This window comes from Bos indicus, chromosome 10 (genome assembly GCF_029378745.1).
Source record: "Bos indicus isolate NIAB-ARS_2022 breed Sahiwal x Tharparkar chromosome 10, NIAB-ARS_B.indTharparkar_mat_pri_1.0, whole genome shotgun sequence".
Lineage (NCBI taxonomy): Eukaryota > Metazoa > Chordata > Mammalia > Artiodactyla > Bovidae > Bos > Bos indicus.
The window spans coordinates 9,643,258-9,657,796 of NC_091769.1; the positions used below are offsets into that span (position 1 = coordinate 9,643,258).

Consider the following 14,539-nt stretch of genomic DNA (forward strand, 5'->3'; position numbering starts at 1 on the left):
GTCGCGGCCCCCACCTCCCAGCCGTCCACCACCCCCACTTCTCCAGGGAGTCGCGGCCCCCACCTCCCAGCCGCCCACCACCCCCACTTCTCCAGGGAGTCTCAGCCCCCACCTCCGCAGCCATCCATCACCCCCACTTCTCCAGGGAGTCGCGGCCCCCACCTCCCAGCCGCCCACCACCCCCACTTCAGCCCAGATCCATCCCGGTGGCAGTGACTCACAGGACAGACTCTAAATCAGCTGCTTTGAAAGAAATCATCTACGGGACTTCTCCACTGGCCAGCAGTGAAGATGGGGGAGAGAAAACTTTGGGGGAACTAGAGAGAGGGCAGCGAGCACCTCTCAAGTATTTATTGACGACAAACTGTGAACACTCAGACCGGAGGCCCAAGGCTGTTTTCTCTGACGTTTCCCATTCCTCCCGAATGGCCCCTGAGAGCAGGCCTGAGACGCAAGAGCCACTAGGGGAGGTTCCAGAGCCCCCACGGACAAGCCGCCTTTACCGCCATGTGGAGAACATTCCTGCACTCATGGCGGGGCCAGTCACAAAGTCCCTGGGAAAGGAGGCAGGGGTCCTGGCCATAAACTCCCGCAGGGTCACCAGCCTAGCACCTGATAAATCAGTTACTAAAACAGGTCCTGGCCTTCTGGGGACTGGGGATCGAGTAACACTCAAAAGGGGGAAAACATAAAAACTAAACCGTGCTGCAAACCCCAGAGAAAAGAGAACTTACAGTTCAGACGTGCACGGCAGGAAAATGGAAATAATTAAAGAGAGCTGCTGAGAACACGCAAACTTCCTGAAGTGAGGGCAGTCACTGCCTTGTGTCCACCAAGCCGACCGACGGCAAGAACTAGAGCCACCAAGCTTAAATTTAACTTAAGAAAACAGAAAAATAGCAGCTCCCCCGCATTAAAAACTGTATTTCTGTAGAAGAAATGACATTAGAATGCTCTGAGTTTGAATTATGACAAGGGTCCACTTTAGGAGGCAAGCCATTTATAATTCCAGAATCCTTAAGTTATAGAAATTTAATAGCTATGACCTTGGATGTTAAAAAAAAAAAAAAACCCATTGTAGTTAGGCTTTTGTCCAACTACCTCCATATCCTTTGGAAATAAATCCTCCAGCATTGTGTGATGGCTGTGACTGGCCATCAGGGAGAGAAAAGCTAACAATCTCGTCAGGGCCTCACGTTAACCCAGAGCACACTTCCTCCAGCACGGTCCCTTGAGAGGCTTGGGTTTCTGAATGGGGAACAAACACACCCACTTTTTCAGAGCTGCCGACCCCCTGGCCCTCATCCCTTTGTGGAGTGTGGAGTCCACTGGCAAAGGCCACTTGTAAACTGTCAACTGTGTCCTGGGACCTTCCAGGAATCGCTCCTCGGGGCGGGGTTCCCGCCTGCGCCCCGCTGGGTGCTGTCGTCTCCTGACCCCTTCGTCTCCGAGCATCCCCCCTCCCAGCTGTGGTTCAAGGTCTACCTCAAATGCCCTCTCTTCCAGAAAGCCTTTCTTTTTAGCCGGTTTCCTGCACCGAGGGGCCCAGGCCTGACTGGAGTCCTTTGGACGCGCTGCGCTTTCCAGGGCAGGCTGATGAAGAGCAGTTTTTCTCCCTTACTGGACCGTCTGCACATTGGTTCTCCATCCCCATCTGACTCAGCGTCACACCGCACGGGGCCGCGCACGCACGGTCTGCTCAGTCCACACCCCGGCACCTCCCTGCGGCGCTGTCCCCCCTGCAGGGGCCAGGGCAGGCGCTGGGACCCTGGTCTCCAGTCCTCCCGGCCATGCGTTCTGGGCATCCCACCCGTCTCGCCGCCCCTCTGAGAAAGCAGTGTGGTGGGATGGCCCTGCCCTCAGCCCCATCCACAAGAGACTCTGCCGGCCACCAGGCCTGGCCTCCTGGGCGCAGGGGCACAGGGCTAGGAGTGGGTGCAGCTCTTTCTGCAGCCCTACCCCGGCCTTGCGATGCGGCAGGGAGGCCACCCAGAGCGAGCCCTTCCTCAGCCGTCAGGTCACCTTCGGGTCCATACAGATGGAAGAGGCGGCGGCAGGGAGAGCTGCATGGTGGCAACCAGGACAAGACGCAGGAGGACGCGGCACGCCCCGGCGGCTTGGTCGTCGGTGAACAGAGGCCAGGGGAGGCGACTCCGGAGGTGGCCTTTGTAGCTGGAGGCAGGCCCAGGCCGTGGGAGGGGTGGGTGGCGAGCCCTCCCGTCCCTGGTGGTCCTGAGGGGCTGACGGCACTGCCCACTGACCGGGGAGCCGGAGGGGCCTGAGGAAGGGGGCTTCGGAAAATCCCCGACCACCCACCAGCACCAAGGGAGCCATGAGGAGGAGACACCCGACTTGCCAAAGAAGGGGCTCCGGGTCCTCAGCCCTGTCCAGCTCCCTGGGTGGCTCTCTTCTGGGTGCACGGTTTCCTTAATGCCCAGACCCCAGGCTGTGAGAGGCTGCAGACCGTGCCCTCCAGGAAGGCAGGGACCGCGTGTGTCTCCCCTGCTCACTATTCCATCCTTGCACGGCATTTGGCACACGCAGCTTGTATCTCATAACAACCTGTTGGATGACTCCTCAGCAGGCAAAACAGAGCTTAGGCCTTTGGTTTGGAATCATCGGAAGTTGCACATTGTGAACACAATTTACAGAGTAAATCAGCACCTCCAGTCCATGGTTTATACAGAGGGGACAGAGTAGAGAAAGAAAATCTCTAAATCAAAATCAATAGACATTTCCTGATAGTTAACTCAGGAAAATCTCAGTTGTGATTTCTGTCAATAGGATGAATACATATGATAGTAGTCCCTCTTATCCATGGTTTCATTTTCTGTGGTTTGCTACCCACAGTCAACCGTGGTCTGAAAATATTGAAAAATTTCAGAAATAAACAGTTCACAAGCTTTAAATTCAGCGCCTGGGTAGCATGATGAAATCTGGCAAAGTCCTCCTCCATCCCTCCCGGGACATACATCGTCGTCTAGTTCAGCCTGTCCCGCCTGTTAGTCACGTAGTGGCCTTGCTGTGATTGTCAGGCATATCTCAGTGCTTGTGCTCAAGTCAGCCTCACATCACTAAACTGTGGCCCCACAGGGGAGAACAGGGATTCTGCCAATTCGGATCCACCAAAGAAAAGCCGGGAAAGACTTCTTCTTTAAGTGAAAAGATGAAAGTTCTCAATAAGAGAAAGATTCATATGCTGCGGTTGCTAATAGTCAGTAAGAATGAACCCTCTAGCCACGAAGTCATGAAGGGAAAAGAAGTTTGTGGTAGTTTTGCTGCCGTGCCTCTAACTGCAAAAGTTGTAGACACAGTTCATGACGAGAGCTTAGTTAAGATGGAAAAATCATTAACTCTGTACAAGAAGGTATTCTGACAGAAAGAGACCACGTTCACGACTTTTATTACAGTATATTATTAATAAGCGCTCTATTTCATTATTAATTGTTGCTGTTAATCTCTTACCATGCCTAATTTGTGAATTAAACTTTATCACGCATGCTTGTATGTAGGAAAAACACAGGACATGTCAGGTCTGGTACAGCCTGAGGCTTCAGGCATCCACAGGCAGTCTTGGAAGTATCCCCTGTGGATAAGGGGGCTGCTGCATTCGTTTGAATCTTCAAGTCACTGACTTGTGCAGAAGCAGCGAGGATCCACAGCTCTGCTGACTACAGCAGTTTTAAAACTGCTCGTGTGGGTGAGGTCAGGCCACCTTGGTGGGGATGTAGGGCCAAGGGCGGAGAAAGCATGCCAGTAAGTCCTGGGCCATTTTCTTGCAAACATGCACATGTACACACCCCAGAACACACACACACACCACACACCCCAGAATATACACATACACCCAGCACACAAGAGCAGCAAACTGAAGTGGCTGTTTCAGCCTACGTTAAATTTCATCTCCGTCTACTATTTAGTAACCTGGTCAGACTCTAAGCTTTTTTCTCGTCTTCCCTTTTAAAACATTCCCTAACCAAAATATGGAATTCATCTGCATTGTAATCCCAAGTGGAGCACAGACTCATTTCCTCTTGATCTGTGTTTCAATTACTCCCACTCACTCTCGTTTCTCATGGACAATGACTGGAAACACTCCCCAGTAGGAATTTCAACCGCCCTCTTTGAGACAGATGTTTTGGAAACCACTGACAAGCTGCCCGTCACTGAGAGGAACTCTCACAACCATTCAGGTCCAAGCTGTGCTGACTTCCCCACGCCCAGCTCTACCACCATCTGCAAGACCTTAGGTTCTGTTAGATCAGCCAGATACCTGTTATGTAGCAATTTTTTCTCCACATCCCCTTTAACCAACACATTCCCCATTAGGAGGCCACATCTGAGGCCTTATCTCAGCAAAGTCATCCTCATCTGCTACGGCATCAAGAGTGGGACTTCTCAGGTGTGTCTCTGTAACAATCCAGTACAGCAAATCTCTCGATGAAAACATGACTTTCAGGAAGTGCATGAGGCACTTGGGAAAGAAAAACGAACTTGTGTGAGCCGCTAGGACCCGTTCATAAATTTCTGCTAGGCAAATGGGGCCCTGGTGGCTTGAGAGAGTTATTGCTCAATACTTCCTAGCACCCACACAAGTTCATGTTTCTCCCGAGGTGGGGGCGCCTCACTGGCTCTACAAGAGAAATGCAGTACAAGCTTCAGTCTTGTTCTGGTGTGATGCATGGAGGCCGAGTGTGCAAGCCACCTGGATGTGCTGTGAAACAGTTTCTCAAACAGTTCCAGCTTTCCCAAATGTACCTATAAAAATAAAACTAAATGCCAGTTAAATTCACTCTTTAGGGGATCTACCTTGCTCCAACAGAGTCAACGGATGGGAGAGAAGTTTCAGCAGAACCTAGCCCTCTCACTGGAAACATCTGGTTACTGGGAGGAATAAGGAATAGGTTCGTGCGCATTTGGAAGGGCACCAAGTGAGAAAAGAACATACCCTCCCAAAGATTATCCTTACCCAGCCTTTGCTAAGGCCATGATACAGAAGAGGAACTGGAAAAGCCGCACTGCCATTCGAGAAAAACATCCGACATTTAAGAACTTAAAACTTGTGCAAAAGTTTCCCATCTGCCTTAGCAATGCTACCTGCTGCTGTGGCTGCAAGAATTCTAATTTCTTCTGCACCAATAAAACTGTGGGTGACTGTGAGCCATCAAATTCAGGCACAAACACACACTTCCAGGGCTGCACATGCCTGCTTAGTATTAGTACACACAGGGACGGTTAGACCTTTGGCTCCTTTTCTCTACATTCTTTTATTTTTCCCAGTGAGGATCATGTATATGCAACACCACATGTCAACTTTATATGCAGCAAACTTGGAGAGGGTTGATCATGTGGTTGTATAATAAGTATGACAAGAAAGACATTTTTCAAACTAGGTATCCTTAGGTACTCTACTTAGCAAAACCATTAGGGTGGAAAACCCACACAAACATAAAAATTAAAAAAGGGACTAACAGAGAGAAGCAATATAGCAGAACACTGACGGACATAACTCTAGCCAAAGGGCCCTATCCTCAGCTCCATTACTTTATCAGCTATGTGACCTTGGGCAAACAATTCAGTCTCTGAGCCTCAGTTTACCCATATGTGAAATGGGGAGAATAGAACCTACATTTAGTAGCACAGACATGGATCCAAGGCACGGCGCTCAGCCAGTGGAAAGCTCTCAGTAATGGTTGCTTTTATCACATGACTCTTCCTAAGCTTCAGCCCTGGACTCACTGGGGTTTACTTAAGAATGACAACCTGGCAGAGTCACCGGCAGTGATGACTGGAACTGGCCTCATGTTCCCCTTGCCATTTAGAGGTCACAGTCTGCATGCTCTGTTTATCCTGACTAAGTTTCCTGGTGACATAGTAGTTACCCAGAAACATGTATTTGTTTAGTTCTTTGCTTTTTCGCTGCTTCCAAATGTCTGTGGATTGATCTATGCAGATCCCAGAAATGTAATCATTACTTGCTTGGCTAAAAAGGCTTCTCTCTGTGTTTGTTTTTACTAGAAGTCAGTCCTCTGAACCTGCGGTTTGCAAACTTTCTTCTGTGCACAGAACACGATTTATCAAACGGAATCTGACGAGCAACCCTAGTTCTGTGTATGAGACAGATCAAAGCAGAGTGTGTTGATTAAAAAGAGGCTGACAAGGGCCACCTTGCTCCCATCATGACCGTTACCTCCAGGGAGCCCCTAAAATGCTCCCAGGAACTGCCGCACTCTGGCACATGCTCAGAAAAACTCGGCTCTAAATCACTCTGGCAACTCTCCTCACGGCCCTCAAACACCACATGGCCTGACCTTGAAGAATCTCAAGGCGGAGCTCCAGCTTTTCTCCTCCCAGCCTTATCAGTGACAGCAAAGTCAGAGACCCACACAAGCACGATCCCTTGCTTGCCCAGCGTCCCTAATGTGGTGCCGGTCTGCGAGGCACACGGGCCTGATTTTCTGTTTTGCTGACTTACACCTGAGACACATCGATCCCTGAAAGAAGGGCACCAGGATCACCATGTCCACACGGAAACCAGGGTATGGGCTTCTGCGGGAGCCAAGTTCCACTTGGACTTTTTTGTACCCATTAGGCCATGACGGGCTTCCCTGGTTGCTCAGACGGTAAAGAATCTGCCTGCAATGCAGCGGACCCGGGTTCAGTCCTTGGATTGGGAAGATCTCCTGGAGGACGACATGGCAACCCACTCCAGTATTCTTGCCTGGAGAATCCCATGGACAGAGGAGCCTGGCAGGCTACAGTCCATGGGGTCGCAAAGAGTCAGACACGACCGAGCGACTAACACACACACACCCAGGGCATGACATATAAACCAGGGTCAGTCTAATGTAACAAAAACTCCAGGGAACTTTCAATGAAAATGACATTGCCACGGTGGAATATATACTCCTCACAGTGCCTGTGAATTCCCAGCACAACGTTCACACATATGACATGTAACGGGGACAAGAGATGAGAGAGTCTGAGCAGGGGATGAGAATACTGAAGCCACTGGAGAAAGTCATGGCTTTAGAAACTCAAGACTGGGAGGCAGTTCCCCCCGCCTCCCGCTCTGCTGCACGGCTGCTCAGCGGAAGCCAGCAGACACGTAACTGTGGGAAGGCAGGGGGGAGAGGGAACTAGTCCAGGGTGGTCCAAGGGGAACCGGCCAGGAGGGATGAGGCTGCAGCCAACCAACGAGAGGTCCCAGCCAATCGTGAGGCACGTCCTTCCTCCACCGAAGAAGCCGGCCCTTCTCCCTAGGGAAAGGCTGCAAGACTCCCAGCCTGAGTCACTTGGAAACAGATTTTACAAAGCACTCCGGAGTTTCCCGGGGAGCCATCTGGTCATGACGAAGGAACAGGCTTCTCCAGCTCCAGCCTCCCATGGTTCTCGCATCCTTCTGCTTCTCCCCAACTCACTGCGGCCAGCATGGCTTTGGTGAGACTGTCACGATCCTCCAGCTCGAGCATCTTAAGATGGACATGGCTCTGCCTGAGGCCTCCTGCTGCAGGGTGTGAGGCCTGCAGCCCCAGATCACCCTGTCCACAGCCCGACCTGGCCTTGGGGCACTGAGAGGACGGTGGGGGTGACGGCCCAGGACCCAGTGCCGCCAGGCCCGGGCCCTCTGCAGTCAGGCCATGGCAGGCGGCAGCACCCAGGCCGCATCCATTTCCACACCTCACCAGGGCCTGCCAAAAACGGGCCCCTTCGACATCTGCTAATCACATTTGCTCCACGGAGCCAGGAATAATTACACCCGCTCGGTGCCGGGAACGCTGGCACGGTCTCACATCCCCACAGCTGGTCGGCGGGTGGAGCAGATGTCTGCTGGAATCTAATCACTAAGCTGGAAGAACAAGCCCTCAGTGATACCGGTCACCTTCAGAGAGAGCCGTCAGCCCAGCTGTCAGCAGAGCGTTGGGTGTGGGGCTCCGCCAGCCCGTCAGCCCTTCAACCTTCCTGAGGCCGTCCGTGCCTTCTCTGATTAGGTACCACTTCCTGGTGCCATGACTCACATGCCACGTACATTAGGTTGTTGTTAACTATTCACATGACTCGGGTTTCTGGAAAATCCCTGTCCATAAATTTAGTTTTAAGCTGTAAAAGTTTCATAGGAAGTATCTGATTAGATAAACAATCGTATTTTTTCGGTCTTGTTTCAAAGTTTTTATTGGGTGCTACTGCTTATGTTGGTGTGTCTGTTGACTGTGGGTGTGTAACAAAGCGCCTCAAAATTTAGTGGCTTAAAACAACAATGACGTGACACTTCTCACGACTCCATGAGTTGCCTAGCCTCACTCACGCACTGTTCTCAGTTGGGTCAGCTGTGCCAAAGGTCTCAGAGGCTTCAGTCACACAGCTGGCAGGTAATGGGGACACCTCAGCTCTCCCCTGACTAGCCTCTCCTCCTCTTGCAGGTCAGACCAGCTTCCTCACGTGGAGGTTTCAGGGTGAAGCCTCAAGAGGGCAAACGTGAGGCGGGAGGACTTCTAGAGATCTGTACTCTGGAACTCACACCACACTTGGGGTGCGTCTGTCACTCCTGGCAAGTCAGAAGGGCATCTCAGACTCAAGGGGTATGGAAACGGCTCCAGTTCTGGATGGGAGAGCTAGAAAAATCTGAGCCCATCTACCACATGTCAGCATCTCCCCCACCGTGTCTCAGTGGCATGAGTTCTGGGAGACAGTCTGCAGGTACTTTCAGATCAAAGGGGCCCCAGAACAAATGCTGAATGCTGTATGCCACCCTTGAGACGCCACAGTACCCATCAACCCAGTAAAGTCTCTGAGAGGTCCCACAGTAAGAATAAATCCTGTTTAATGTTGATTGATGATGAACAAACACATTTATAGAAGGAAAGGATCCTAGAACACCATTTTGGAAAGTGTGGTCATGAATCCTGGATTTGGGGAGTGGTTTTAGTTGAGTGTAACTAGCCTTTTAAAAAATTATTTATTTATTTATTTGAGTGTGCTGGGTCTTCATTGCTGCCTGGGCTCTTTCTAGTCACAGAACGTGGACCTCTATTGCAGCGGCTTCTTTTGTAGACGAGCGCAGGCTCCAGTAGTTGCGGCCTGAGGGCTCAGTGCCTGTGGCTTCTGGGGTCTGCAGCACAGGCTCAGTAGCTGTGGCACAGCCACAGCTGTGATGGAGCCTCGTTGTTCCACGGCACAGGGATCTTCCTGGCTCAGGGATCGAACCCATGTCTCCTGCACTGGCAGGTGGGTTCTTAACCACTGAGCCAGCAGGGAAGCCCAACATACTTGTCTTGATGTCTTTTGAAACATCCCAGAAACGGCACGTGTCCAAAATACTCTCTAATAGGTGGAAGGGGCACATACTACCTCAAGCCCTGAGTTGAGGTCATAAAACTTAAGGTCACTACAGTTATCTTTCAGGTCATTAACCATGGAGAAACTTCTACTCAAAATCATTTTGATTAACCCTAAACAGTTTTTCTCAAAGTTGATGCACAAAGGTTTGGGGTCTTCACCTTCAGATATAATATTTTTGAGCATCAACAAAAGCCCTGATTCCTACAGAATGGATGTTGGGGTTCATGCTGCTTAACTTTCACAACCCTAAAAACTCAGTAAAAACAGCATAACCAATAGTCTTCCACAAGGAACTAATGAACCACTCAAGAACTATTCTACTTATCTATAGCCCTCTGATCTGTACCCTCCCATACAATTTTCTGCTCTGGCAGAAAGAAAAGCTCATCCATCCTCAAAATCCTCAAAACTTGGCAGCTTTCGATGGTTATGGTATGGAAACAATGAATCTATTGGCCATTAGACTATGATGATCTCAACAGTGGGTGAGATTTATACAGGCAAGGCCAGGTCAAATCAAGATTTAGGGCTGTTAGGTTGACAGCACTTACCAGATTGGAAATGACAAGAGCAATCTCCCCAGATTCAATGACTGGACCCATCCCAGTCCCTGTACAAGGAGAAGTGTGCCAGGGCGCAGTGAAGGCATGCTGCAAACAATGCTAAGTACAAGACTGAACACACATCCTATTTACTTTTGTTTTTTTCTCTTGTGCTGGGGATATTGATGGACAAGGGGTAGAGAGAAGGATTTGTGTGTCTGGCTGCTAGATCCATTTCTTACATTCGATTATTCTAACATTCATTCCCTAAAGGACAATGATTCACCCAAAGATACGCGGCAGCCGAGGCCCAGTTTACTAAATCAGACTCTAGAGGTCCTAACATTTCTCTCTTTGGCATCAGACACTTTTAAGTCTTCATCTTATGCTATGAAATCATCAGGGAAACATCTCCTGGAAGCCTGAATGCAGTTTCAAAGGATGGACTAAAAGTGAATCTACAGAGGGATGGGGAATTCCATGGGAAAAAACATTCCATGAATGATAAAAGAGGAAGTAGAAATTCCTAAGGGAAAAACAACCATGAGTACACGGATCAGTTTAAGAAATAAACAAGGTGACTGTTCAGGGGAATTCTGTAGAAAAGCCACTTAAAGAGCCTTTTTGAGAGTAGCTGAACTGTAGGTAATTTTTAACTTGAGCAGCCAGAGGTCAGTCAGTCTAGAATCAGTGGGATGGTCCTCAGTCGACTTTCCCTGGGGCTCCTAGTGAGGTGTTTGGGAATCATTTTCAGCTCCTGCTCCTAATTCACCCTGAGAAATGTCCCCAGAGCCTGGACACCACATTGAGTTCTTTTCCCCTCAACCAGGAAGTTACTTCATTGGAAATGAGACAAAAATGACAACTAATTGGATTAAACTGTTAAATGTAATAAGAGGGACAACCTGAGGCCAACTTACTGTTTTGTTCCTTTCCTCAATCCACATACTAAAGGATTCTAAGAGCAAGTGTGCCCCTGGAGCATACCCAAAGCACCAACATGCGAATGCCTGTGAGACAACCTGTATAGAAAAGGGAAGAAATCAGGGAAAAAATCAGATCAGATCAGATCAGTCGCTCAGTCGTGTCCGACTCTTTGCGACCCCATGAATCGCAGCACACCAGGCCTCCCTGTCCATCACCAACTCCCGGAGTTCATTCAGACTCACGTCCATCAGGTCAGTGATGCCATCCAGCCATCTCATCCTCTGTTGTCCCCTTCTCCTCCTGCCCCCAATCCCTCCCAGCATTAGAGTCTTTTCCAATGAGTCAACTCTTCGCATGAGGTGGCCAAAGTACTGGAGTTTCAGCTTTGGCATCATTCCTTCCAAAGAAATCCCAGTGCTGATAAGCACCACTAATTCCATATACTGTTAAATATAGCTAGATGTTTAGAACACGGAAATGTGGAACACTTGGGTCTGGATGGGCTGACAGAGAAGACGTGGCAAAGAAAGGGTAAACAGCATATTTTATGCTTAATATTGACCACCTGCATGAAGCAGATCAATTTCCCCTTCAACAAGGCATTCACAGGCCTTACAAGGATCACTAACCAGCCACTTAGCACAAAATGTAGGTTTCACTGCCAGAAAGCTGCACTGATGGCATTTTGAACCTTGCACAGGTTCTATAAGCTCCATCCATCATCCTGCACCTAGGTTGCTTCCACAAGAGCAGGATGTTTGACGGGGACATGGGCACGAGCCGATAGAAATGGCGTGACTGCGTGGGGGACACCTGTTGGCACTGGTGAGGGGAGATGGCACCGGCAGGGGGCACGGATGCTCACAGGCTGACTTCTGCCTGCCTGCAGGACGCCACTCACACCAACCCATCCCGGCCGCCTGACCGCGTTCTGCACCTTCAGGCTCCGTGCCTTTGCCGCACTGGTCTCCACCTGGGCTGTCATTCTCCTCCGACATCCCTAGGTGAAACCGAGTCATTTAAGGCCCAAGTCCAAGGTCACGGCTCTGGGAGACCTCCCTAAGCAGCAGGATTAAGTGCTCTTTCCTTTGTCGGCTACTTCTCTGCTGGTTGCACGGCTGCACTGGTGGGGGTGGGGGTGGGGTCTTTCAGGGCAGGAATACCCTGTTACTCCACCATCACCAAACAGGTCTAAATAATCAGATACCTCGTGGTATCAAGGCCTTGTGCCTTCATCCCCTGGATGACACCAACGGAACAGCCAGGAGGGTGCGAGGACACACTTCCACGTTAGGGTGTGTCACTAAGACTGCTGTGCAGCAGAACAGGACAGACAGACACGAAGCAGAGAAGGATTCTTTTTAAGGTCCACTAAGCACTGGATTCCACCTTTTTTTCCTCCCCAGGAACTTCCCCAAGTAATGAAGGTGGCCTCGTTCACACTTGGCTGGCCACAGATTTCCGTCAGATTTTTGTTTTCTTCCAGATCTGAGTGCATGGAAAAAATACCGTAATTTCCTATGGGCCTAACTATAATTCTGTGGGCTGATTAGCACTGAGGAAACCACGAGCCTCTGAGGAGCCTGGACAATCCATCTGTTTCATTTGTTCCCGTTACTGGCTTATCACAACCTTTGTGACTAAGGCATGATATGTTATTTTAGGAACAACATCTAGATACCTCGCAGAGATTCCCTCTACATCTTCCCTTCCCCATTTCAAAAAGTTGCTAATTTCCAGTATTTTTCAAATCCACCCTGACATCAATCAGGCACAGACATGACTTAAGTACTTTCTGCTAACAGTCTCCGCCTGTGCTTTGTCTCTGACCACCTCAAGCGACCTAGTCCATCCATGAAACAACGTGGTCCACTAGTAACCTGGAATTTTATTTTGCTGAGTTGTTCTAACAACAAGAAAAAGAAGGTTAAAGCAGCACACACAGTTGGTGCCCTGGTCGTACCCGCCTCAGCACCCTCTCCCACACATGCACACAGCAAGGACTCGGGGCCTTCCCCTGAGGGTTTTCTTCTGACCCCTGCAAGACACAGAGCTTAACCTCCGGCCTCGGGAGCAGCTCGCAAGGACACATATGGGCTGGAGGAGACGTGTGCAAGTGTTCCGGCCCCTCAGATGGGATGTTTCTGAAGACTGTTTCTTAGAATTCACCAAGGATTGAGCAACCTGCTCAAGAGCACCCTTTTCTTGGCTTTCTTCTCCCTGCCTCACGTGCCTAGGCCCCTAAAAATGCTTTTCAGGATAAGCTCCCAGGTAGCTTCAGTTCAGTCACTCAGTCGTGTCTGACTCTTTGCGACCTCACAAATCGCAGCACTCCAGGCCTCCCTGTCCATCACCAACTCCCGGAGTTCACTCAGACTCACATCCATCGAGTCAGTGATGCCATCCAGCCATCTCATCCTCTGTCGTCCCCGTCTCCTCCTGCCCCAAATCCCTCCCAGCATCAGAGTCTTTTCCAATGAGTCAACTCTTTGCATGAGGTGGCCAAAGTACTGCAGTTTCAGCTTCAGTCAGCATCATTCCTTCCAAAGAAATCCCAGGGCTGATCTCCTTCAGAATGGACTGGTTGGATCTCCTTGCAGTCCAAGGGACTCTTAAGAATCTTCTCCAACACCACAGTTCAAAAGCATCGATTCTTCAGCGCTCAGCCTTCTTCACAGTCCAACTCTCACATCCATAGCTTACTTGTGTTTAAATCTTTGTCACAGGATCTGTATTGGGGGAACCAGATCTAAGGAGAGTACCAACTTGATATCGATAAGGGAAGGCAGAACCCCAGGACATCCCATATTCATGTACGGTCAATATTCATAGTAAATAAAATATCATCATGGCATATTTGTGCTGAAGAACCTTTCCGTGTCTTGGTCATAAGGAGCCTGACAGCCTCAGGAAGCAAATGGAGCTGTCTTAAATCTCTGGGAATTAGTGTATCATATGTGTTCAAAAGACTGGATTTCAGTGGTTGTTTCCAGATTCCATGGTATTAAATTTCCTTTTATTCTTCCCAGCACCATATTTTCAATAAACCCTGAAAAAAAAAAAAAAACTACCCCTGGGTAAGGACACTTTGCTATCTTAACAGTCTTTCAATCTTTGGGAGATAATTCACCATTATTTTCATTCTCCAAAATATTAATTTTACTCCCTCAAAGAATCTTATTAAAATAACTGCATTTCTTGCCTGGGAGGTGAAGTTGAAAAGCTAGCTAAAAAGGATAATTCCAATATTACAGGAAAATAATACACATGGAATATGGAAATAATTAAGACCCAAAGAAAAAATGTCAAACCCTCAAGTCAAAAACACTTTAATTAGAGAATAATGCCAAGGGCCTCTCACTTGACTAATATGTGTTAGACATTATTCAAGGTGTAGTTTGCTTTAAGCCAAGCAGGTAGGTGAAGAATTCACATTTCTATAAAAGATAAATTAATGGAGGACAATTTACTTCACACAAAGAATAAATATTCCATTACAATGCTATGCCCTGAAAAACATAAATTTTATTCTTTAAAAAACCTGACTTACTTATTTTTAAAGACTGTCTCTAACTGAGAAAGCATATATCATTCATTCACAGCATGAAATCTCAGCTAGGGCAGGGTGAGAGGGATGCAGAAGAAGGATAGGGAGGAGGCAGCAGCAATTAGAATCTCATGTAACCCATGGGGTGTTGTCTGTGAGGGAAAAGCAGGGTCTCAAGATGCTC

General features: G+C 49.0%; 1 protein-coding gene across 4 annotated transcripts in view; it reads right to left on the reverse strand.

The window, feature by feature from the left end:
* LHFPL2 (LHFPL tetraspan subfamily member 2) overlaps positions 1-14,539 on the reverse strand; it is a 174,349-nt gene that overhangs the window by 64,484 nt on the left and 95,326 nt on the right. The window lies entirely within an intron of this gene.